Source organism: Pleurodeles waltl, chromosome 8 (genome assembly GCF_031143425.1).
Source record: "Pleurodeles waltl isolate 20211129_DDA chromosome 8, aPleWal1.hap1.20221129, whole genome shotgun sequence".
In the NCBI taxonomy this organism is placed as follows: Eukaryota; Metazoa; Chordata; class Amphibia; order Caudata; family Salamandridae; genus Pleurodeles; species Pleurodeles waltl.
In genome coordinates, this window is record NC_090447.1 from 237013474 (window position 1) to 237027958 (window position 14485).

Sequence of the window (14485 nt, forward strand, 5' to 3'; positions counted from 1 at the left end):
TCAAGACTGTGGAGGAGTCATCTCTAAATTTCGTGTACAAATGGGTGCCCTGAATAAACTATCCCAAAGCAAAACTTACCAGATGAGCAAGTAACATTATAGTCTATATCTCCCAATCTGTAATAAAGCAGTGCCATCCTTGCTTTGGATCTGCTTTAAGAGGGAATACAATTAATGTCTTTTAATTGTTGAAGTTGATGGAAGATCAGATTCCACTTTTACTCAATATTGCCCACACTTCGGGCATATTTATACTCTGTTTGCGCCGGAATTGCGTGTTTTTTTTTTACGCAATTCCGACGCAAAACGAACTCCATATTTATACTTTGGCGTTAGACGCGTCTAGCGCCAAAGTCCATGGAGTTTGCGTAATTTTTTTGCGTGGACACCTACTTTGCGTTAATGATATGCAAGGTAGGCGTTCCCGTCTAAAAAATTGACTCCGAGGCATGTGCGCCGTATTTACACTCCCGGGCAAAATTCACGCCCGGGAGTGGGCGGGTCAAAAAAAATGACGTCCAGCCGCTTTTGCGCCGTTTTTTAGCGCCTGGTCAGGGCAGACGTTAAGGGACCTGTGGGCTCGGAAGGAGCCCAGAGGTGCCCTCCCATGCCCCCAGGGACCCCCCCTGTCACCCTTGCCCACCCCAGGAGGACACCCAAGGCTGGAGGGACCCATCCCAGGGACATTAAGGTAAGTTCAGGTAAGTATTTTTTTTTATTTTTTTTGTGGCATAGGGGGGCCTGATTTGTGCCCTCCTACATGCCACTATGCCCAATGACCATGCCCAGGGGACATAAGTCCCCTGGGCATGGCCATTGGGCAAGGGGGCATGACTCCTGTCTTTGCTAAGACAGGAGTCATTTCAATGGGGGTTGGGAGTCGAAATAAATTGCGCAAATCGGGTTGAGGCGAAAAATTTGCCTCAGCCTGACTTCCCCCATTTTTTGGCGCCCAAGCTCCATATCCCCCTACGCCGGCGCTGCCTGGTGTACGTCATTTTTTTTCACGCACACCAGGCAGCGCCGGCGGCTAACGCCGGCTAACGTCCTTGAATAAATACGGCGCCCGCATGGCGCTGCAGAATGGCGTTAGCCGGCGCTCATTTTTTTGACGCAAAACTGCGTTAGCGCAGTTTTGCGTCAAAAAGTATAAATATGGCCCTTCATTTTATGTTTCTGTTTTTAGTATCGTAGACTTTCTTGTGACTCAATCTCAAATTTAGATCCGCAATTGTAGTGCGAATTTCATACAGACAACAGTTTCTGCATACATGTCTTTAGGTAGGTCTGATGTGTTTAGTAGCCATTTGAAAGAGGTGTCACATATTGAGGTCAAGAATATTTTCCATTATCTTTAAGTTTTACAGGCCATGGATTTGCTTCAATCACTAATCTAGGCAACCAAGAAGTAAGAAGACTCAGTGCAGCAGGATTTGTCATTTTATTCAGCTATTGCAATGGCTTGCTCTTCAAACCCAATAAAGCAACCAATGGCCTGTCTATTCACAGAGAAGATATAAGTAGCTGCTGTTGATATCTGCACATTTAAATGTCCAGCCTTTGAAGCTACCTTCCCCATTTCAGAAACAGTATTTTCAGAAGGAAAACGTATTTGTGAGGTGCACATGAACAGACTCAGTTAGCAGGACATACTGAATAAACAGCTTCCTTTTATTGTAGCACTTTCGAATTGCTTTTTGGGACCTATATCAGAAGTCATAAATGAAACTGTAGAGGCACAGTGAGCAAACAATCATGGACTGGGAGATGCTCTATCATAGTTACTGTAACCAAGATCAGTTCAATAACTCATTCCCTCACTGTTTTAGTTTTCTCAAAGGCCTTTGTCACACATGGAACAGCTGTAGATGACTAGCATTAAACCATGTGATATAGCTCCACTTCTTCCTCTCACTTCTCAACTGAGTGAAAACTGAAACTGGCTGTGATGTGAAAGATGTCAAACAACACCAACTAGAAGTGAAGCTAGGTGCCATGTCAGAACTCTCAGGAAATGTATCATATGAGTTGGGAGCTCCAAGTCATACCACACAGTGTTGGAAAGGTTGCATTTGTGAGAACCCAGGAGTAGGTCAGATATGCAACCACTTACAATAAGTACACACTCACTTGGAATGTATGCCAAATAGATGACACAATTGTCCATGAAACATCCAGCTAGCCTTTATAAACAGTTGAGTGAAAATGTTTTCTCACTTGCTTAACGTATTTTCTTGGATGGAGCCTTCACTACATTAAATGGGAGAGTGTGCTTCCTTATGTTCAGCTACCACATCAAAATGGTGGCCTGGTTCACACTCACCAACAAGCTTAAAAACTGACAGCTGTGCTGTGAAGAGAAGTCAGATGGACAACAGAAACACCCTCCTAAAGCTGAGTGCTGAGTTGCTAAAGCTATTTACGGTCAAACACAGAAATACAAAATTCAAAGAAGACTTTTGAGACTGGCTATTATGTTTCTTTTATGTGGTATATAATATGCCTGAGGTAGCATGAACCCACAATTTGCTATTGTACTCAAGAAAATCTTTCTAGCCTAATGATGATATTGCCAAGAGGGAGTGACGCTAAGCATTGTAAAAGGTGGCTCTGGTATCTTGCTGCCAACTACTGTGTAATGGAATAATTGCAGGATGTCCTTGGGCTGTTGTTACAGTCACAATATTTGGAGAGTCTTTAAATAGTCCAACTTGCCAGGCGTAGAACAACAGCAAAAGTACAATCTTTTCATGCAAGTAGTGCAAAGGTCAAATAAAGTGTAACCCTTTCTATAATATAAGTATTATCCCTATATACGACTTACTATATCGCACAGGAATACAATTCTCTTTAGAAGACAGTGTCAGCACAGTGTTCACAGGAGTTGAAATTCCACACTGCAAAAGCATGGCAAGAAGGTGAATAATGCCAAAGCTGTATAGAATCAAGTTGGCCAGTGAGGATGTCAGGCAGCAATTTACTAAACATATGCTTAATATGGAGATAGCGAAGGTGATGACTACATTATTTGTTGTGCCACACTCATGATGACTTACTCAGTAAGGTGGCCAAAAGCAACATTAAATCCTGTCTTGGCAGTCACATTTGAATTATTGGAGATTTCCCTGTTAGCGGCTTCAGAAAGCTCCACCTGGAGATGGCTGATCGAAACAGCAATTGTCACTCAAAGCCAAAGCCTAATCCATCATTTCTACCTCATACCCTGACAAAACTATATCTTCAGCCCATTCCAATTAGACATACCAATTAAAAAAAAATTATCTGTTTTCTCATATTTTCATGATTTTACTTCAGAATTGCCTTGGGCAAATGTTATTTGTGTGTTACCCGTATACCTGCTGGTATTTAATATAAAGGTTAGGTTTATATTTACATGCATTTCATTATTTTTTATTTACTCTCCTTTAATTGCATATAGATTACATTATTTTACAATGTTATTATGCCAGCACATTATTTTTAACTATAATAACCACTAAACAATTTTTCATCCCCCACATACTTTTGAATGGATACCTCTTGATCTTGGCATATACTACTAAACAGTAATAAATGGGTACTTTAAGGAGGTCTTTGAGTAGCCGTTTTGGAACATTGCCTGCATTGTGTTTGTTGGAATTTTCCCTTATGCAGGGTCATCCCCAATCTTTTTGCCTCCTGCCTCCTATTTTTTTCTGACCTGTTGCTGTTGGTGTTTGAACTCTGAGCACCTTACCACTGCTAACCAGTGTTAAAGTACATATACTCCCTGTGTAAATTTAATTGTTGATTGGTTTATCCATGATTGGCTTATTTGATGTACTGGAAAGTCCCTAGTAAAGTGCACTAGAGGTGCGCAGGGCATGTACATCAAATGCTAATAGTGGGCCTACAACACTGGTTGTGCCACCCACATGAGTAGACCTGTAATCATGTCTCAGATCTGCCACTGCAGTGTCTGTGTGTGCAGTTTTAAACTGCCAATTCGACTTGGCAAGTGTACTCACTTGCTAAGCCTAAACCTTCCCTTGTCTTACATGTCAGGTACCCCTAATGTAGGCCCTGGGCAACCCCATGGGCAGAGTGCAGTGTATGTTTAAGGTAGGACATATTCTAATGTGTTTTATAAGTCATAACAGTGAAATACTGCTAAATTCTTTTTTCACTGTTACAAGGTTTATCCCTCTTATAGGTTAATATAGGGGCTGCCTTTAAATATGATTAAACTGTAGATTCCCTTTGGGAGCGGATGGACATGTGGAGTTTGGGGTCTCTGAGCTCACAATTCAAAAATATATCTTTTAGTAAAGTTGATTTTAAGATTGTGTGTTTGAAAATGTCACGTTTAGAAAGTGAGCATTTTCTTGCTTAAACCATTCTGTGACTCTGCCTGTTTGTAGATTCCCTGTATGGGTCAGTTTGACAGTTGGGCTGTTTGCACTTCTCTCTAGACAGGGACACAAAGGGTGCTGGGGTGTAGCCTGTATATCCTGATGAGCCATCTGTGGTAGAAGGGAGGGGAGGAGTGGTCACTCATACCTGAAAGGGCTGTGCCTGACCTCACACAATGCACTCTCCATCTCCCTGGTGTGTGTCTGGGGCCTGGTCTGGGCAAGCCTACTTCAAAGGGTAAAACGGGTATAAGAAGGGCTCCCAAAATCACAGACTTTAGAAAATGTCTGGAACCCAAGAGGAACTTCTGTTTGGAGAAGAGCTTTAGAGCTGGGGAAGAAGAGCTGCCCGGCCTGTGACTGTGCTTTGTGGAGCTATCTTGCAGTTGCTGCTTCTGCCTGTGAAAGAGGACAAAGACTGTACTTTGTGTGCCTTCCTTATTTTAAAGAACTCTCTAGGGGCTTGAAACTGAACTTGCCTCCTGTTATTGAAGTCTCAGGGACAGCAAAGACTTCTCTCTGCCAGCACCTGGAGCCTCTGCTGCGACTCTCACCCTGCCAAGTGGTGCCCATCCAGTTCATGGGACCCTGAAGGGAGAAGCTGGAAGAACAAGAGTAAGAAATACACGCATGGACTGCCGTGTGGGGAAAAGATCGACGCAACTCCAAGACGCTGCTGAAAAATTGACATACCGCCGGCTTGTCAGCTGAAATAGATGCTCATCTGTAGCGGGCTGGAAGATCAATGCACGCGGCTGGAGAAACAACATGCAGCATCACTGATGGAGGATGGGAGATCACAACCCGCGCTGCATGGTTTTCGAATCATCATGCAGCAGGATTTTCGACTGTGCTGGATCATGATGAAATATATTGTAGTTATAATATATATGGCAGACCTGCAGGGAGTAAAAGGGAATCCATGGTTTGGACTAATTGAATGCACACTTAGCCTCTCTCCTAATTGTGTGAGGAACATTGTTAGGGATGATTTTAATTGCCAATTTGAACCCTTGAGCATTGAAAGTAAGATAATTTTGGCCGATGAGGATGAGGTTTGGTCCATCCCTACATTAAAAATCTCTCCTATTAAGAAATGGACACCTATAGCATTAGAAATTATTACCTTTATGCATAACCAGGGACAACATGATAGTAATGGATGATCAAAACCAGATAAGTTAAGTAATCATACCTTTTTATGATTAACCATTCAAGCTTAATTGATTATATCATGTTGGATGTAAGTCTTTGTTCATCCATGATTGACATGACAATACTCCCTCGCTGTGACAGCGAACACAATGCCCTGACACTTAAATTGAGAATGTTTACTAGTTTACAACCTAACTACCAAGGAAAGATAGTAGACTGAGAATTTCTAGTAACAGATGCAGAGTAAAATGGATTACTGTGATGCATTACCAGAGGGCCATTACTGAGATTTGTAGACTGGTTGCAGTAGGCATGGGTAGTTTGCGTTTGCTGGATCAGGCGGTGACGCTTGTAATTCCTTGGGGGCAATAACTGAGGTGCACAATTGGATTTTCTTAGAATTGAAGAACCTGTTTTATTTTGACACTGGGTGAACAGTGGCTAGAAATCTCCCATCATCCTGGTATAACAGATCTTGTTAAGACGTTAAGACCAATTTGGCTTTTGCAATAAAAAAACAAGACAGATCTTCAATCCAGGCCACTAGATGGCCTTATAAAAAAGTGCTATCCATCGGCAAATATGTATGACTGAAGGGAACCTGGGATGATCCTCTACAGACCACCAAAACAAAATAGCAGTGATCATTCTGGAATTTGGTGTCCTAGGGCAGTAGGGATGGATTCTCCATTATTGAAAATAATATAGCAGCATCTTACTGAGTAACACACTTGTCAAGCCTTCATATGCAGCACAAGGCTTTGCAATGACACACCTGCGAAACCATGGGTACTGGAATATTTAATCTGTTCTTTGGGAAGGAAGAGGGATGTCTGCCTCCGAAGGGGATATTTCTGAAGCAGTTTATGCTTAATCCATTGTTTTTGAAGGTGGGAAAGTATCCACAGAAATCGGCCTTGCAATAGGGAGCATTGTTTCCAACAAGGCCCCTGGGCCGGACAAAATCCATGGGGGATCTGTTTTTGAGCGATACGAGCATTTAAAGCACCTACTTCTCTGTGATTTTCACTGCAATTATGAAAGGTGCCCCTTGTTCATGCTCATGTGGGCTCAGGCTGAAATAATTCCAATATTTAAAAAAGGGCCATCATAAACAGCCTGCAAATGGTCAAAAAATTAGTCTTATTGACAGTACCCTAAAATTATATAGCAAGGCTATTCTGGGCAGACTTTAGGATTGGTTATCAGCTAATGACATTCTGTCACCCCTACAGGCAGATTTTAGAGAATCCAGTTGCACTAAGGACTAAGGGGCTCATTTGCAAGCTCCACCAGAGTGTCACTTTCAGCGATGCTAAAGTGGCGCTGTCTCCTTTTCTATATTTACAAAGCCACTTTGGGTGACTTAATGGTGCCTTGTAAATATGGGGCCCCAGATGCAGTTTGCTGTGGCAGAGGGGCAAGCAATGGGTTTTGCTGTGGGTTGTTTGACACTGTTGCAGATATATACGAGTAATTGCAATCCTGAGACAGTGACAAAAACTAATGCCACACAAGGGGTGGCGTTAGATTGGCACAACAAGAAGAAATACTTCTGCAGCACACATAGAAAGAGCAAAATGAGATTAATGATTGTTTATGTGCAGGAAAGTGTCCCTTCCTTCATATAAAAAATCATTAAATAATGTTGATTTGCTACTTTTATGTGTGGTGCAGAATGCAGCATACAAAAAAGTAACAAATCGCCTTTATTGATTGTTTATGTGCAACACATAAACAATCATTCCTTGCAACACATGAATCCTTGCACTATGGTGCAAGGGCGTCTGTGTTGATGCTACGCAGCTAATTTTAGCACCAACCCTAGGGAACAGACAAGGGTGCTCCATATTGTTGTAAATACGGCACATCCCTGCATTTTCAAAATGTCGGGGGAGGGTGCTGCCAAATTTTGAACAACTCCATGCTCCAAGATTTCCTTGTAAATGAGGCCCCAAGTGTTCCATTTATTATTGTTGTATTTGAAGACTATAACCTTGGGTGGGGAATGTCTCTACATTGTGTGTATTGACTTGAATACTGCCTTTTATTTAGTTTCCAGATCAATCTTATTGCGGGTCCTTTCTGAGCTGGGAATACCCACCTATCTTCTAGACATCATAGTGAGACTTCACTCCAAACACTATGCCCTGGTTAGGTGTGGTAATGCAGAAGAAATGACCAAATCCTTCCCAGTGACTAGAGGAGTGAGGCAGGTGTGCATAATTGCCCCCACACTGTTCACACTCTATATTAACGGCCTAGTGGGGTACTTGGAGTGTGATAATGATGCGCCAGATTGGCTAATATGCAGGTTCCGGCCCTCGTGTTTGCTCACAATACTCTGCTCCTTTCCACGTCACCAGTGGGTCTCCAAAGGTTGCTGAATTGGTGTGAGAGCTTTTGTAAGTTGATGAGCCTGAAGAATAATGTGAGCAAAACCAAATATATGGTTCTGAACCCATGCCAAACAACCATGGCAAACCACATGTTAGCAGGGGTTCCTCTTGAAAAGGTGCACACATTTGCTTACCTGGGTCTAACATCTACAGAACACATTGGGTGGGAAGTTCACTTCATGCAATACAGGCTTAGGATGGAGAAAGCGGTAGGTGGGATCAATAAGATTTTGTGTAGCTTTCAGTTTTGCCCTGTTCAGTCGGCTCTTCAGATTTAGAATTACAAGGCAGTCAAAATAGCCTCATCTTCTGTAGCCTAATTGTGGGGACATCTGAATACGACTGCCTTGTCCATGGTGGAAAATTGCTTTATACACCCCACAGGAGATTTCTTCGGTCCTTCTGGTGCAGGATGAAGACAGGGAGTCCTCAGAGCGTGCACACCTTGGAAACCGTTGCCGTTGCTGGCTAGAGCTAAAGTTGCAAAGGAAAAGTATCTCTTGTGGATACTTTGTTGCTGTTACAGTTGTTCCTGGAGCAGGCTGCGGTTGATCTGAGGTCAGAGGATGAAAAAGTAGTTGCAGAGGATGCCGGAGGAAACTTGCAAGCAGAATATGAAGAGATCCCACAGGAGAGACCCTAAATAGCCCTGAGAATGGGATTGGCATCCTTATCAGGTATGGACCTATCAGGAGGGGTCTCTGATGTCACCTGCTGGCACTAGCCACTCAGAGACCTCCAGAGTGCCCGCACACCTTTTAAAGCAAGATGGATGAAGTCTGGGACACACTAAAGGATCTCTTGGACAGGGGAGTAGTCACTTCCCTTTCCTTTGTCCAGTTTTGTGCCAGAGCAGGGAACAAGGGGTCCCTGAACCAGTGTAGACTGGCTTATGCAAGGAGGGCACCATCTGTGCCCTTCAAAGCATTTCCATTGGCAGGCTGAGGATACCCCTCCTTAGCCTGTAACAGCTATTTCCAAAGGGAGAGGGTGTAACACCCTGCTCTTAGAGGGAATGCTTTGTTCTGCCTTCCTGGAACTGGGCTGCCCAGACCCCAGGAGGGCAGAACCCTGTCTGTGAGGTTGCAGCAGCTGTAGCTGCAGTGCAAGCCACAGAGAGCTGGTTTGTCAGTACTGGGGGTCCATGGTGGAGCCCCCAGGATGCATGGAATTGGCTCCCCAATACCAGATTTGGGATAGGGGGACAATTCCATGATCTTAGACATGTTATATGGCCATTTACCATTGTGAAGCTACATATAGGCATTGACCTATGTGTAATGCACGCGTGTAATGGCATCCCCACACTCACAAAGTCCTGGGAAAAGGCCCTTAACTATGTGGGGGCACCTTTGCTGGTGCAAGGGTGCCCTCACACTTAGTAACTTTGCACCTAACCTTCAGCAAGTGAAGGTTAGACATATAGGTCACCTATAATTTACTTAAATGCAGTGAAAATGGCTGTGAAATAATGTGTGCGTTATTTCACGCAGGCTGCAATGGCAGGCCTGTGCAAGGGTTTGTCTGAGTTCCATATGGCTGGCAAAAGAAAAACTGCAGCCCGTATGGATCTCATGGAACCCCAATGCCCTGGGTACCTAGGTACCATATACTAGGGACTTATAAGGGGGGTCGAGTGTGCCAATTGAAATTGGTAAATGAAATCACTAGCCTACAGTGACAAATTTAAAAGCAGAGATAGCAAAAGCATTGAGGTTCTGATTAGCAGAGCCTCAGTGACACAGTTAGGCACTATACAGACACACACATTAGGCCATAAACTATGAGCACTGGGGTCCTGACCAGCAGGATCCCAGTGAGACAGGCAAAAACATACTGACAAACAGGTGAAAATGGGGGTAACATGCCAAGGAAGATGGTACTTTCCTACATTGAGCCACACCTAGCTAGGCGTCTTTACCTACGATTTTGCTACAGGACCCTAACTATTCAAACCTTTATTGCTAAATGGGAATGAGGGCAGTGGGTTATTGATCAGTGATGCCCAGCATGTGATGTCAGCAATGAAACTGTGGAACATGTTATGTTTTCCTCCACGGCCTATTCACTATGCAGGAGATGGTGAATAATCCCGCTCTGCCGGTCCCTGGGTGTCAACAAGTGCAGAGAGACCCTTAGAATAGCCGCAAGGTGTTGCTTTTTGCTCTAACCTGATACCTGTTGGGAATGTTGAGGATAAGGGAAAAATTGAGTACTGCACCAGTCAATCCAGCTAGTTGTGAGCTAATAAGTGTGTAAAGCTTACTGACTGCTTAGTGAGCTCAACCAGTGTACGCATGTCATAATTAGACAGCTGAAGCCTCTAGTTATCACACTGCTGAGTTTTGAACTCTCATATTTGCTGTGGACATAGGTGCATATGACCCTCAAACTTCCAAGTGATTCGAGTGTTGCTTAGCTTTAATAATTAAGGGTGTTTAGCCTTAATGTGCAATATGTTTTCCTGTTTTTAATCTTCTCCTTATTTTACAACATTTGAACCCTTCCACAGTTGTGGGTTTTATGTTGTTTTAAGGATGATTTTAAGTATTTTAGCAGAAAAAATAACATAGGGCCATATTTATACTTTTTGATGCAAAACTGCGGCAGCGCAGTTTTGCATCAAAAATATTACCGTTGGCTACCGTCATTTCGGTGTGCCGTGCAGGCGTCAAATTTATACTTTGATGCATGGCGGCGCAAACCACAGGTGGGAGTATTTTTTTTTTACGCACACCGCAAGGTCAAGTCGTAAAGCAAAACGACGTTAACGCGGCGGAAATGACTGTGGGTCGATTTACGACCCCACAAACCGGATATGCACTGTTTTTTGACGCAATAGCATCAAAAAAACCCGCAAACACTGCCATTTCACAAGAGGAGAGCCAAAATGGATCCCAGATGCCACTACAGACCCCAGGAAGATGACAACAGACCATGAACCAGCCAGGAGGACCCACACAAGAACCAGGACACTTATAAGAAGAAAAGAAAGTGTCGCTTCAGTGCAGAGGAGCAGGAAATTCTGGTTATAGAGGTGACGGAACACCAGCACCAACTGTTTGTCACCTCAAAGTTGCTAATCAGTAGGAGAGAGGCTATATGGCAACAAATTGTCGACAAGATTAACAGTGTGGCAGAAGCACGCAGAACAGTCATTGAGTGCAATAAATGCTGGCATGACTGCAAGCGCAGGACCAAGGAAAAGATGGTCAGGAACAGGAAGGCAGCACTGCAGACTGGAGGTGGGAGTCCAGCACACCAGGAGGCCCTGGACCACATGGAGGAGATGGTCGCAGCCGTCATCCCTGAGGAGATAGTCACAGGGATTCAAGGACAGGACAGCGCAGACTACCAGGAGACAACGCACATCCAGGGTAAGTCGCATGGGGAATTGAAATGCACTAATGTCAACTGCAACCGGGGGGGGGGGAATACCTACTACACATTGCATGTAAGTCATCATATACATGGAGTGGCATGGGTAAAGGGGTCTCCTTCAACAAAGCCAGCGCAGCCATCGCGCCCCACCTCCGGAAAACAATCAACTGTTCCTTCGAGACAGCAACCTTCACAGAAAGCTGGAAGCACGCCGAGATCAACGCCCTTCTGAAGAAGCCCAAGGCGGACCCCAAGGACCTCAAGAACTTCCGTCCAATCTCCCTGCACCCTTTCCCGGCAAAAGTGACCGAGAAGATTGTCAACAAACAGCTGACCCGCTACCTCGAAGTCAACAACATCCTGGACCCGTCCCAATCTGGTTTTCGCAGTAACCACAGCACCGAGACCGCCCTCATCGCCGCCACTGACGACATCCGGACCCTGATGGACAAAGGAGAAACAGCTGCCCTCATCCTCCTGGACCTATCAGCAGCCTTTGACACGGTCTGCCACCGCACCCTATTTGCACGCCTCCATGACGCCGGTATCCAAGAGAAGGCCCTGGCCTGGACCACATCCTTCCTCTCCGGCAGAACCCAGAGCGTCCGCCTCCCACCCTTCCGCTCCAAAACCACTGAGATCATCTGCGGCGTCCCACAGGGATCCTCCCTCAGCCCGACACTGTTCAATATCTACATGGCCCCCCTCACCCACGTCGCACGACAACACAACCTCAACATCATCTCCTATGCCGACGACACCCAACTGATCATATCCCTCACCGAAGATCCCGACACCGCCAAAGCTAACCTCCACCGAGGAATGAAGGCCATAGCCGACTGGATGAAGGACAGCAGACTGAAGCTGAACTCAGACAAGACGGATGTCCTCATTCTCGGACCCACCCCATCAGCCTGGGATGACTCTTGGTGGCCCACCTCACTAGGCACAGTCCCGGAACCCACGGTCCACGCACGCAACCTGGGGGTCATCCTCGACTCCACTCTCTCCATGACCAGGCAAGTCAACGCCGTCTCCGCGTCCTGCTTCAACACCCTCCGTATGCTCTGCAGGATCTTCAAATGGATCCCCCTTGACACGAGAAAAACCGTTACCCAGGCCCTCATCACCAACAGACTCGACTATGGGAACGCCCTATACTCAGGAACTATAAACAAGCTCCTGAGACGACTCCAACGCATCCAGAACGCCTCGGCCCGACTCATCCTCAATGTCCCCCGCCGCAGCCACATCACACTCCACCTGAGAGGCCTGCACTGGCTCCCCATCAACAAAAGGATCACCTTCAAGCTCCTGATCCACGCACACAAAGCACTGCACAACACCGGACCCACCTACCTCAACAACCGACTCAGCTTCCACACCTCCACCGAAGCCTCCGCTCAGCCAACCTCGCCCTCGCCACAGTCCCCCGCATCCGAAAAACCACCGCCGGCGGCAGATCCTTCTCCTACCTCGCCGCCAAGACCTGGAACACTCTCCCCACCGTCCTACGACAGACCCAGGACCTGCTGGCCTTCAGAAGACTCCTCAAGACCTGGCTCTTCGACCAGTAGCACCCCCCCTCCCCAGCGCCTTGAGACCCTTGCGGGTATGTAGCGCGCTTTACAAATGCAGTGATTGATTGATGGGGGCATGGCCTGCACAGACAGAAGCTGGGGCACACCATTACACTACACCAACAACAGTCCCATGGGGGCATGCTGTCATGCCAACGATGGAGCAAAGGGAAATCCACGCCAGGAGGGAAGGCCACAACGTCAAACTGACATCCCGGCACACATCAGCCACCATACCCCCCACATTAACTAGGGCCCTCTTAACAACCTCTAGCCATACCAACAACTGGAATGTAACTGCGACAACAGTTGCCACTACCACTTCCGCTCTGTGTGCAGCTCAAGTAGCCAATGGCAGTGACCTTCCCATGGATCATACACACCTAAATTAGGGGGTTGAGGATGACAACTTCAACAATCCCCTGAAAAAAGACAAAGGCCCCAGTACTGTCAAATGTCAATGCCCATAGTTGTTGCAAACATCAGCCAATTTCAACAACAATAGGAGCTACACAGCACTACGGACATACCCATGCTGCATATGTCAGGGTCCATCCTGTGCCTGGGTCACAATGTAACATCCCAAATGTCATACTGCTCCGACAACAGCATGGGGGGGGCACATGTAACTGGTCACTGACATACACCTGCACAGTCAGAGGAGGAAATAAGACACTGCTACGACAATCAGGGCAATCCAATGTACCACACATTCCACAACATCAGCAGTACACATTACCAATGCCAACATCCATTTCGTGTCATAACATTGCTATGCATAGGATATGCTACATGTCAAATACATTTAAGTGGATGTGAAAAATCAGAGATTGGGGCTGGTCCAGATTGCTAAGTGTGCTGCCAGTGCAATCAGAACACCCACAGCCAGTGAAAGGTCTCACCATGAGAATGGATGTAGACGGAGGGTTGAGTAGGACAAGAAGGTGGCAATTCACTATTTGGCCAAAACCAACACCTAGAAGAGATGATGCTGACAAGTCTAATAATAATAATACATGTGACATGCAGGTGGGCCATAGGCCTGGGAGAATGCCCATCTGAAGGACTGGAGCAATGAACATGAAACAAGATCACAATGTGAATTAATCACAAGGCAGGCATGTCACATCACTCATGCCACAACACAGACACACTAATTGTACCCTGTTTAATTGCAGAGGAAGATGGATCTCCTGCGGATATGCGTGTCCTAGATTACCCTGATGACATGGATGACGAGCTGATAAACATTCCCCAAGATACTATCAAAAAGGTCCTTGAACCCCTCCAGGCCCCACCTTCAGTCACAAGGAGGAGCACAGACCAAGCAGCCATTGCAGAGGATCCACCCACCACCCCAATTGTAAGACCTGCCAGCTCCAATACAGCTGAGGACTCAGACGACACAGGCACCAGCTTTGAGAGAACTGTAGTTGGGGTACAGCGAGAGCTGGCCAAGGAGATGCAGGTGGGGATGCAAACTATGGCAGCCAGCCTAGAGGTTCGTGCATGATGTCATCTGCAGATCAGGCAGCAGCTATGCAAGCCCTAACATCTATCTTGCAGGAGCAGCAAAAAA